Source organism: Puma concolor, chromosome C1 (genome assembly GCF_028749965.1).
Source record: "Puma concolor isolate L17-30 chromosome C1, mPumCon1.1.hap2, whole genome shotgun sequence".
In the NCBI taxonomy this organism is placed as follows: domain Eukaryota; kingdom Metazoa; phylum Chordata; class Mammalia; order Carnivora; family Felidae; genus Puma; species Puma concolor.
The window spans coordinates 157,873,165-157,886,183 of NC_141674.1; the positions used below are offsets into that span (position 1 = coordinate 157,873,165).

The 13,019-nt window shown below is 39.9% G+C and overlaps 1 protein-coding gene across 4 annotated transcripts in view; it reads left to right on the top strand.

Annotated features, from left to right (window-relative positions):
- Positions 1 to 13,019, top strand: part of B3GALT1 (beta-1,3-galactosyltransferase 1) — a 355,371-nt gene that overhangs the window by 306,765 nt on the left and 35,587 nt on the right. For all 4 annotated transcript variants that reach the window (XM_086718817.1, XM_086718818.1, XM_086718819.1 and 1 more), the window contains one exon: positions 8,696 to 8,829. The gene's annotated coding sequence lies outside the window, so the exon portion shown is untranslated. The remainder of the gene's footprint in view (positions 1 to 8,695; positions 8,830 to 13,019) is intronic.

A 13,019-nucleotide genomic window follows, 5' to 3' on the forward strand; every position in this document is an offset into this window, starting at 1 on the left:
TTGTGCACTATAGAGCACATCTTTGTTCACTGCCTACAGTTTAAGTAACATCCAGCTAAGCTAGCTAAGCTTAGTAGGTCCCACTTCCTGCCCCACACAAAGAAAACAACACATGGACCCAAAGGCAGTTTATCAGATACTTTTTAAATAGAATTCCAGAGAGCTTTGCACTTATTGCCCAAGGTCATTGATTGTTATCTTGGGAGAAAAAGAGCTTCTTTTCCTCATATCTGCCCAGTTAAAGCGTACAACAGCTTCCTCCTGAAAAGAAATCAGGCAAAAATAGTAACACAAGAAGAAAACGTGATGAGGGTGTAGCTCGCCCACCCTATTCTCAGTGACTGAGTGGGCTGCCTAAACATCAGAGAAGTTTAAGGCAACAAAGAATGGTAAGCAGCCCAGGTGATGTTGCTGTCAAGGGCGTGAGGTGTAGGTGGTTTCCAGGACCTTTAGTGAGCAGGGCATTCTGGATCTCAAAACTTGAAAAAAAAAATAGCATTAAACAAAGTACCAGCATAAAGATATAAAAGTGCATTCATGTAGTGTAATTGTAGTCAAAATTGTAAGCTTTCTGTTATGAACCCATTTCTTAAGTGTCTGATATTCAAATTTAGTCTTCCTGTGAACTCATTAGTCTATAAGCTTCACCTTTCTTTGTTTTCCAAATAAAAGGACTTGTGTTTTTTTTTCTTTAAATGTTTATTTATTTTTGAGAGGGGGGAGGGGCAGAGAGAAAGAGAGAGAGAGAGGGAGAGAGAGAGAGAGAGAGAGAGAGAGAGAATCCCCAGCAGGCTCAGCACTTCCAGCACAGAGCCTGATGCAGGGCCCCAACCCACAAACCATGAGATCATAACCTGAGCCAAAATCAAGAGTAAGGTGTTTGACTGAGCCATGCAGGCACCCCAAAGACTTGTGTTTTCTAACATGAGTTCCAGCTGTTCCGGACATTTCTCAACTGATTTCTGGGTAAATTAGCCACGGCGTGGAAAATGCTTTGACAGCAGCTTTTTAACTCCCCATTCCTTTGGAAGGTCTACTGAGGAAAGCATGCCCCATTTGGAAGTAACAGAGTACCTCTTCTTTGTGCATCTAAATACCCATCAAACCTAGGGTGAGAGAAGTGCTTTATGTTTTTGAAGAAAAGATGCACTGCTCCCAAACTGGACCAATTGCTTACCATGCCACAATTCTGGCAAGTCTCACTGACCCTGAAATACAGAAATCGCCATTAAGGACAAAGGTGACCTCTCTGTAAGTCCCCACCTCCCCCACCTCCCACCCTCTGCAGAAGCTCCCGCAGGTTCTCCATCATGCCTCTGACTGGTCAATATGGTTGTTGGCATCTGAACCAAATGCGCTTGGGTATGGTGGGGAACCTCTTAAGTCAGAAGGAGGATCACTTTCCAGATTTCAAGATGCTGCCCTTTGAATTAAGAGGTGCCCCTGCTGCTCCAGTTGTCTATAGGGCATGTATTTCAGACTATTGGTTTTGCTGTTTTTTTAATGGTGGTGATGTATTTGTACGAACACTGGCCTATTCTCTCACCCATTATCTCTAGTGACAGATGCCATATCCATTCCTAAAAAGACTGATTTAGAATACAATGCCTACAGAAAAAAAAAAAAAAATGAAAGCAACTGCCCACAGATGGGTCACACTGAATTCTCACTGGAACTAACTGGCTGCAGACAGTCATGTTCAAATAGGTCATGTTCAAAATCAGCAGTCATGTTCAAATTCCACGAGCTCACATGGCATGATTTACAATAACAGTATTTTCAAGATATGTGGAGCACGAACTGAGAAATCCAGCAAGGCAATAGTTGACTCAGTCAATATGCAAGCTTTGCAGAATTTCTTTCCACATATGCTTTGGAATGGTCTTAATTTTCAGAACCAACTTCAGCAGCTATAAAGGCAGAGATAAAGCTGTAGCTACAAAGTTGGACAGCCAAACACAAATAATGATCGATTCCATTGTTCTGTTTTTGCTTGTTATCAGCGTAAATTCACGTTGTACCAAAATCATTTGTGAAGCAACTCATTTATACAGACTAAACTTTTATAAGTGAACATAAATTAGGACATTTTTATTCCTGAAAAATGTCATGAAGTTATATCAAACTTTTAAAAGGCTCATAGGAATTTCTTGCTTAAATTTTTTTAACGTTTGTTTATTATTGAGAGACAGAGAAAGACAGAACATGAGCACGGGAGGGGCGGAGAAAGAGGAAGACACAGAATCCGAAGCAGGCTCCAGGCTCTGAGCTGTCAGCACAGAGCCCGATGCAGGGCTCAAATTCACAAACTGCAAGATCTTGACCTGAGCCAAAATCGGATACCTAACCGACTGAGCCACCCAGGTGCCCCTGGAATTTCTTACTTAATAAGACTTTGAAAACAACTTGGATTTTCTTCATTCTTCTTTAAATCACCAGGACCTAGTATGTGAATTGCTCTTAAAAGGAAAATAAAAATATCGTTTAACTGTTGAAAGACTAGCTCACATGTATTTCAACTTAAAATCAGGAAAAACAGGCCGTATAATCTGGGGCTCCATGCTAAACTCCTTTATCCTCACAATATCTCCAGTTTTATTGGCAGAAACATTAATTGCATTTGTATTTTTCAGTCAGAACAGGGAAAGCTATTGGTCTTAATTTTTAGTACTCTGGGGGCACCTGGGTGGCTCAGTCAGTTGAGTGTCGGACTCGATTTCCACTCAGGTCATGATCCCAGGGTTGTAGGATCAAGCCCCGCAATGGGCTCTATGCTGAGTGTGGAGCCTGCTTAAGATCCTCAATCTCTTTCTCTCTCTCTCTCTCTCTCTCTCTCTCTCAGTCTCCCTCCCTCTGCCCCTCTCCCCCACTCACATGCTCAATCTCTCAGATAAAAACAAATAATTTTTTTCAGTGTTCTGAACACCTCATTCAAGAGAAAAATGCATTTGATTACACCCCAAGTGCTGTGCATGTGTGTGCACACACAGCCACGCTCAGTTCAGTGTCTCTCCTTTGTACTTCAGTATTTCCATTACTATACTTTGTTATCTGAATTGTATCTTTCTCAGGAAGGGTATGAGTTCTTCTGTATATTTCTAGCTCTTCTGTATATTTCTAGCTCCTAGTAGAACACCTTAATAATAGAAGATATTCAACATAGTTTTGTTGAATGAAGCAGTGGATATTACAGGAGAGGAATTAAGAAGCTGATTCTAGAATCCACATGTGGCCATGGCTATATTTCATCAGTTCATCTCAGATCAAAGTGTGGAGAGAGACTGAGTTCCTGCCAGGTACAAGGCTCTGGGCTAAGCTGTGACACGTCAGATGGAGTTTGTGCCCAGTGATTTTATGTCATGGAAGAACATTTTTTGGAAACCTCACTTTCTCTCTGCTTTGATGCCTGTTACAGAAACATGATAGACAATGGAATAGATGTAGTCAATATCAGTCACTTTTTAATCACTGAATTCTGGAATCATCCACACTTTTCTTGCTGAGTTTCATAATTCTAGCCTCATGTGCTAAAATTGGGAGAACTTCTCCATGTGAAGTCTACTGCTTTTCGCTAAGTTGGATGCCCAAGTGGAGTTTGACAATTGCTGCCATGCCAAGATTTAGCATAGCATGTTAAAGAGCAAAGCTGAGAAGAGTTTATGTACAATCTGTCACCGCTCATCAAATCTTGGGTCTCTCTAGTGCCTTTCTCTAAGGCGTAAAGGACTCAGAAGAAGAAAGAACCTTGGTAGATGTGCAGCTTTGTGCAGAATGGTCCCCCTGAAAGTTTCTGCTGCCCCAGCCAACGGTGAAGTCTCTCAACACCACCTCTCTGAGTTTCCTAAAGATGTTGGTATTTGCACACGGAAGTTGGCTTAAATTCATCTTTCCTAGGAATTAACTTTTTTAAAAAACTGAAATTATTTTAACAGAAATTCTTTGTGTGGCTTGGCTAATACACTTAAAAATCTTCTCCCTCCTTATGGTATACATCCTGAACTGCCTCCATAAATATTTAATGACTTCATTAAACAAAGACATGCTGCAATTATTACCATTCCACTTTATTGGTATGAATGACCATGTTTACATACAAGGAAATGGAAGTACTTTGAAACAAAATCATTTCAGTTGGCTTATTTTTTTTAAGTATTTTTTTCCAGGATGTTGTCCGATCATCGTCAGTACTTACTTTTGATAACTCTGTCACTTAGGCTTTGGCAGTCATATCACCGAGTCTTATCGTATAGGGCTGATTCTGTTTCCAAGAGAGCTCAGTTGCCTCTTTCAGAAAGGCAACAATAAAGATCCCTGACAACATAGCAGGGCTAGAAATCCTGGGATTAGAATAATACCCTGTGTAGAATAGGGAAGACCTAGCTGCAGAAGTTACAGCAATACAAGCTGGCTGTGGCACACACTGACCTCTACAGGTGTATCCCTGCTCCAGCACTGCCTTGGGGTCCATTAAGGCCTCCTTGTGACTGTATCACAGCTCAACCTATCCCTCCCTTTCTTCCTTCTCCTCTCATCATGGCCTGGGTGTCACTCCCAAGAACATGCCCCAATAAACTTGCTGCGTGGATATCTCAGAGTCTCAAAGTCTGTTTCCCAGGAACTCAGGCTGTGAGAAGAGAAAAGGAAAATTACATTCATGATCAGTGAAACTTACAAAGTGAAAAACCCTGTTCTGTTTTCTAAATTTGTTAACTAATTAGGTCAGGTATTACCTTCACCTGATTTCCTAATGAATCACAAAACTTACTTTGGTAAGTTAATAAATAGGCAACTCAGCAGCACTTTCTGTTTTGTTCTGTCAGTCTTTATTCAAGTCCTTGGTTGCAGACGGACCACACACAAACCGGAATCAAATGTGGCCAGATGTTGACGTTAGAGATTCACAGTGCAAATCCCTTTGTTGCTGCAAAGGAGGCTGAAGCAGAACTGGGGAGAAAAAATCTCATGTCCAAATATTATTACTATTTTATTTGTCCTATTCTTCACTAAAATACTTCATAGCTAACTCTCATGTGGAGACACACAAAATGAATGTGATTCCTCAAATATGGCCCTGGTGGAATTCTTTTCTGCCACATGAAGCTAAAAAGAAGGGAAGATGTTAATGATGTGTAATAGAATAATGCACTGGAGTAGCTATAATTTTTAATCCTGGTAAAATTGTAACTTAGATTAAGATGTGGGTGACAAATTTTGAGTCTAGGCTATTTCCCCAGAAAAACACAACAATTTATATAGCCAATTTTCAATTATCTGCCCAAGGAGAAATAGCAATAATGGCAATTATCCAAAAGAGTATATAATGAACAAATTAATTTCTTTTTTTTTTTCCTTCAATGTTTATTTATTTTTGGGACAGAGAGAGACAGAGCATGAACGGGGGAGGGGCAGAGAGAGAGGGAGACACAGAATCGGAAACAGGCTCCAGGCTCTGAGCCATCAGCCCAGAGCCTGACGCGGGGCTCGAACTCACGGACGGCGAGATCGTGACCTGGCTGAAGTCGGCCGCTTAACCGACTGCGCCACCCAGGCGCCCCCGAACAAATTAATTTCTATTTGACTTTGAAATACTGTTTTGTATTCCAAAACCAACATTTGGATGTGGATGCCTTTTTTATTCTGTAAGGTTGCTATGCCTCAAACTTAAATACTAAAATTATACTTTCGAAATCAGATGGTAGAAAGTGGCTTATATTTTTCATCCTGTCTTGTGCAGTACATTCCTGCTTTCTATATTATTGCTGAAAATAGATATTATCTCTTAGGATATATTAAGTTCATCCTAAAGTAGAGAAAACTTGCATCTATATGTTTCCTAGTTTATATTTTCCTGGCACTGATGATAATTTAATACTTTGGTTAGGAGGATGCCATCCCTCCCTGTCCTTGCTTGGCTAAAGTTAATTATAGTTATATTTTGTGTACGTGTCAAAAAAAAAACAAAGCAAAACAGAATGGTGGTCAAGGCAAGGAGTTATGTCCAAGTAAGACTTAAGATGTTTAAATGGAAATATCTGCCTATGGAAAATTGAGTTGGCCATACATACATTTTCCACACAGATTTTGGCCCTGGTTTGGTTATTTTTCATTCAGTAGATGCTAAATTGTATACAAAGTTATCTGGCATAGGATCCAGCTCATGTTAGCAGTCCATAATTGCTTATTTCCTTTCCTCCTTGCTTCCTTTTCTTCATTCAATATGTTTTATATAAGATGCTTCATATGAATGCTTCATAGACCTTAACAAATGTTTATGTTTTATTCCATTCTTTTTTGTATAGAAAATATTCATTTTGTGAAAATGAGGAATTTCTTTAATATGTTAAAATAAAATCATCCAGTTGTTATCTTCCCAATGTTAATATACAATATGTGTTTCAATTCTTAAAAGCTACCTCCATGGAATTTGATTTATCACAGTTTTTTTTAGATTTTATTTATTTTTATTTTCTTTATTTAATCTCTACCCACAATGTAGGGCTTAAACTCATGATCCCAAGATCAAGAGTCACATGCTCTACTGACAGAGCCAGCCAGGCACCCCCTGATTTATTATTATTAATCTATTAAGAACCATAGCATTTTAAAAGATAAGCATGAGGCTTTGCACACTCTAAAAACTGGCCACATACTCTCCTGTCTTATTCTCAGTCATGCGGTGCACTCGCATTCTAGAACAGTACATTTTTATATAAGGCAGAAGATTATCAAGCATCGCAGTGCTTTCAATTGTTTGCTTTAGGACTCCTTTGCTTTGGTGTTTGACTTGATAATTATTTGGCGTTTGACCAAAGTTGGCTTTACCTCCCTTTAAAGATCTAAATAGAGTCTTCAGTTGAACACTGGAGACATGGGTTATACAAAATATCCAAGCTGTGTAGACCTAGTTTCAAACCTGGTTCTACTACCTGCCAGGGTGATATTAGACCAGAGACCATCTCTCAGGGTCATGGTTATCTCATTATTAAAGTAAAGATAATAATATAAAATCAAGAGGAATGTGGTGATGCTTACAAATAATAAATGTAAGTAAGTTAGGGTATATTAGGCATTCAATAAACGTTGGCACTGTAGCAGGATTTTCACACAGAGAGTCGTGACACCAAGGCTTGTCTTTCCAAGAAGCGACTTTATTCATGCCAGCACTGCTCAATTGGGTTTATACCCGAAGAACTGCGCCCCGAACCCCACGTGGCATAGTTTTTTTAATACATTGTCTATTTCTTTGTCTCCCATATATGGTTACACACAAACATGTAGTCTGGTTAAGTGGTCTCATGTTACAAGGTCATGATGGATGTTGTCATGTAATAGCATATAGCCAGGTTGCCTTGAGGGTTTTTTTGTTTTGTTTTGTTTTGTTTGTTTTCCTTTTTCTCTCCTTAGGGAGAGGACCCTACCACGTGTGCATTTACAAATACTAGCATACATGTACTAAGTGCTAATACCATTCTAGGCATTTTCTGCGTATCGATTCATTTAAACCTCAGTATAATCTATGATCCAGGTACCATTATCACTATTTAAGAGAACTTAAGTCCCAGTGAGCAGCTGAGTCAGTATTTCAACCCATCCCATACACTTAGCCATCACGTAGCACTGCCTCTCGTATAAACAGAGCAACCTGTTAGCAGAAACTGGAACCGGCAAGTGGATTCAGTGCGGCCCCCTCAGGCCTCTGCCCATAACTCCAGCACTGCCATTCTTCCTATCTGACCACACTGCTTAAACACCATCCCAAACAAATACCTGCAATCAGAGTTTTATTTCCTATGAGGGACCATCGTATTTTAGTCATCCAGCTTTACCCAGAACTCATTCCATAATATAAATGGAGAGAAAATTATGCCTCTTATTATGAACTTTTATATAAATGCATCTTGAGACCCAAGGCTCAGATCAACTGAAGGCAGCCTCCAATGTTTCATTTAAACAGATCTGATCAGATTCAGCCAACCTCAGAGTGGTCCCAAGTGGAAGTGAAAGGTTGTAGGTAAAAGGGAAGATACTCGTGATAAGAAGCCCCAGTTCTGCCACTCACTAGCTGAGTCCTTGCCCAAGAGGCTTCTGCCCCCTGAACCATTCACTTTCTCTCCATTTGGAAACTGAAGATGTTGCATTGGATCTTAGGTAAAAGCTGGCCACCCATGAGCGAACCCTGACCCTCCGGTAGGCTTTGGCTTTAACCTCGTTTGACCTGCACAAAGTTTTGTTTAATTTATACTTATGAAATATAAAACAAGAGATTTCACATGAAAATCCTTATTTCTGTCTTCCTTTGAAAATCTGAAGCTGTGGTATTATTGGGCCTGTTTTTCCTTATGCCATCAGTGAAAACCATCGGCTAGATGTGAGTGCTGGCTCCCCCTTTAAGATGGGACATGTGCTGTCCACAGCCCACCATTCCCTGTTGTCTCACACCTGTCTGCCCCTCATTCATGCTGCTTACCTGGTCTTGTAGGCATATGGGTTTGCAAACCTAGGACCAGTACCGACCTTCATTTGTTCATTTATTCATTCTTTTTTTTCATTTGATCAACCTGTATTCAGTGCTTTCATGCCATCTTGTCTATTGTACTTATAACCTAAATACAAGTCTTTTTTTTTTTTTCACTTCTCAGAGATGAATTAATCTCCACTGTCCCTAACATTTTCTCTCTTTTTGTTATCTGCATAGGATCCTGCAGCTTGCTAATAAGCAGCAGCTTCTCCTGGCACAAGCCACTGTCCTCATCAGACAAGCTGAGACCATGCTTTGTGCCCTGCACCTATAGTAAGAGAAAAAGTACACGGCAAGCTTTGGCCCAACAGGTAAGAGAAGAAGGCACTGTTTGGTTATGCAGCCCGTCACTGGGGAAATTAACAGCAATTCTATAAAATCAGAAATCAACATCTAAGGACTAATGAGGAAAGCGAGACATTTCCTTTTTTCCTCTCATTACTGTTTACCTGCTATAACATATAAAATACCCTTGCCATAAGCCATAAAATAACCCGTGTTCCTGAATGATAGGGGAGAAAAAAAACGAAAGCTAAACAGAGAGTGGCCTTTTTAAAAAATTCATATTTACAAGCGCCTACGAAACCTTTGACTGATTTTAGTGGTGGCCTCTTTTAGGATGAAACATCCGGGAGCTAAATATATCCCTCAGGTGACCTGAGACAATGCCTATTTAAAAATCCATCTCTCTAAGGCGATAGCTAATTGATTCTTGAAACTTCTTTGCTGAAATAACCTTGTCCCACAGGCAATTGTGCTTCAATTATTTCTTATTTCACTTGAAAATAATGGTCTTTTTCTATAGAAAATGATAGAATAGTTATAAAAAGTATCTATAATAACACATAATTGTTAAAATATTTTTATTTAAAATGATAAAACGCACAACAAATACTCAGAATATTCCTTTATACACTAACTTTTTGCCCTAAATAGCATGCTAAGTTTATTGAAATGATTGCAGCCTTCCTGGAGTATGACTCAGGAAAAGAAGCCCCCACTGGCACCAGGAGACTTGAATCATACTTTTATCTCTTCCACCATCGCCTCTGTGATTTGAGCCAATAACTTCATCTCTCCAAACTACAGTTTCCTTGCCCATGAAATGGGCTGTTATTTCAGACTGCTACACTTGATCTTAACCATAAGGCCAAAAAGTGATGTTATTTCAGATTTCTAAACACCAGGCTCAGTTTGACAGTGAGGTACCACTGTAGGGGTGGGGAGCCTTGAGCTAGTTCCCTGCAAATCTGTTTGCCTAAGGCAAATTCAACAAAATGCTGGTTTGCCAAATTCCTTTCTTTTCATTATTTACAAAGTTTACAGCAATTTGCACTGCGTAATTTGGTTTTTCCCATCTTTGGAGATTTCTGTGAGGTTTTAATTGATAGTTTTCCAGTTTGCTCCAAACCAACATTTGAAGGAATGCCCAGTTTGTCTTTGCCTTAGCCCTACTGGTATTTAGGGGAGAGGATCCTCTAATAAGGAGGAATGGAGAGGCATCAGCAAGCACACAGCCAAAAAGGACATAGACTGAGAGACATGACTGGGACACCATAAGGATTCTCCAAACTGAAGACAAATATATTCAGGACTTAAATATATTAGGCAGATTGACCGTTTGGGGGAACTGTTTCATAGGATTAGCCTGCTGTTGTAGTTCTTCCTTGTAGGGATCTTATAATTCAGTGGGGGAAAAAAAAAGATTAAAATGAAAGCAGGAAATAAGTAAACAATGCAATTACAAATCGTGATGAGCACTCTAGAAAAATGAAAGGGGTGCTAAGACAGTGAAGAGCTCGACCTTGCTTCATACAGGTAGTCAGGGCAGGTGTGAGGCAGGAGAGCGGTTCCCTGTCCCTCCCCTTTGCAGGTTTGTGATAGGATTGCATCGCTTTGCTCTCCCCAAGATTCCGTGGGGCCATGGGATTTGATCTGGCCAATCAGTTATGCATTAAAACGATATGTGTCTCTTCCGTGCTGGAGCATCTAATTGATGTTGCTCTAGCTCCCTTTCCCTATGGCATTCTGACAGGGCATATGGTCCAAGATGTGGTTGGTCCCTTCACCTGGAACTTGTGTGACACCAAAGAGCAGAGTCCCCCAGCCAACCCACACTGGAGATGCACAGCCTACAGCATGAGCAAACAAACCTTTATTGTCTTAAGCCACTGAGATATGGAGGCTTTTTGTTAATGTAGCTTAACAGAGACAATCCAGACTATTACAAGAGACATATCTGAAGAGGCAGAAAGACAATTTGTAGAGGCTTTAAGACAAGAGGCTCTGAGCTTGGCTGGTTCACAGAATTGAAAGGCGGTCAATATGGATGGATTATAGTAAATCAGAAAAAAGTAGCAAATAATCTTTAGAGTTCCTTCTACTCTCTCAACTCTTGCCTATTCTGACTCTGACGCTGTTCTGATATTTATATTCCTGGCAATGCTTAGAGATAGATTAAGTAGCTGACTCTAAATGCTTTTGATTTGTTTACACAAATCAAACTCTCATATTTTATCTCTTGCCTCTGGATTATGATCGTTTTTATCAAGAACTTTGCATGTGGGCTATTGATATGATAATGCAATCCTAATGCCTTCTCAGGAGTGAGGGCCTCTATCCATTCAGTCAATAGGAAGATGCACTTAAGTATACAGGCCATTCATAGCTGAGCTGAGGCTTGGGGTGGGAAGCCCACAGCATTTCACAATTGAATAATATGTAATACTGTGCAGTTTTTAAGCTCTCAGCTTTTCATATCCATTTCTAATATTCTGGCAACAGAATCTAGGGAAAAGCCCAAACTTTCATGGGACTCATCATGGCTCCTTTTATGTATATGTATGAGAGATTGTCCTTTGCACTGAAGATCTTGTTTGAAAACAAAACAAAAACCCCCTAGCAAAAAGCAGATTGCATGAGATGCAGTTTATCTTTTTTGGAAGAAAAGAAGAGCTGAGTCAGCCCTCCTGGGATTTGACAACTAAGGTATTTCTTTATCCTTGACACTGCTCAGATAGAGCCACAGATATTATAACTGCCTTTATTGAAGTTTGGTAGATTTAGAGGAAATACATCCAGCTGATATTACAGTCATTCTTGTACAGTTCTTAAAGTCTTAAGGATTTTTTATTGAGGTGAATGAAATCCTGCTTAAGAAAAAGAAAAGTAGAAGAAAGGAAGGGAAATGGATCTAAAAAAAAAAACCTGGGTCCTTAATGTAGTCCAGGCTCAGTGTTAAGTGCTTTCATATGCAGTATTATCCCCATACAGTGGAGGAAATAGCCCAGAAAGGTTAGGATCACCCAGCCAATGAGTGGCAGACCAAGGAAGGAACAGAGGTCTTCCCCCTCTAAAAACCCTTGTCTTTCCTCTCTACCACTTAGACTAAAGTGTAAAAGTCTTCCTATACCATCACCACTATCATATCCAAAGTAGCCCAGCCTTGCATTTCTATGATCTCCAGAGTTGTCCTCTAAATGGTAAACACTAGATCAGTCTTCATTTATTACATATATAGCTTCAGAAGAGCCTCTAAACAGAGATGGTTGTAATAAACTGTGCTCTGCTAATTGTAAATCTTCCTTTTGTTCAGCCTCATCCTGTATAATTAGCACAGTCTTAAAAATAGAAGTTTTCGATGGCATTAAAGTTCTTACACAGCACACCCTCTAATTATTTCATATCTTCACATTAGGGATAAGATACGGTAGAGGGGGTAATTCTGTTTGTTCTTTAATTACTTATAGAAGGAGTTCAGGAAAACCAGGAAAAAGATATCATTAAAATAATTTCTACATCATTCTGAGATATATACACATAGACCAAGGCCCAGGCATACATTTTTCTCATACACTTACTCCATCCTGGCTTCTGACATCATTTTTGGCATGGTCTCAGTTATACCTGTTAGCATCTCTTTCTATCAAGGACTTACCTTTCCTTCAAGACTCAAAAACCCCTCCTCCACTGATCTTTAAGATATCCACCATTCAAATGAAGCTCCATCTTCCCATCTGCCAGGGTACTTTGTACTAATCTTAAAGCCTGTCTCTGCTCTGTTTTATAGGGTTGGGAGCTAGGGCAAAAATGGTTGGTGACTCACTCAAATAGGTTTTCTCTCTTTTCTTCTTGGGCATCTAACTAGACAGCATTTCCTTGCCTTCCTTAGAACTGGGAATGTCCACATGACGACTTTCTCACAATGGAGTGTGAGTGTAAATGACATGCTTCATTTGGGAGCCAGGATTTTTAGGAAGTACATGTGCCTTCTCCATGCACACTCTCCCCTGATGCTGTTGGAGTGAGAGGAGGAACTCTAAGGCCTTCAGGGATGGAAGGAACCTGGGCTCCTAGATAACCAGGTGGAAAGCTGTATGGCCAAGTGGGAACACCCCTATTAGGTTGTGACGCAAATAAAAAATAACTATATGTTGTACTAAACTTGGAAATTTAAGGTTTATTCGTTATAGCAGCTATGTGGGCTTACCTAACACAGCAT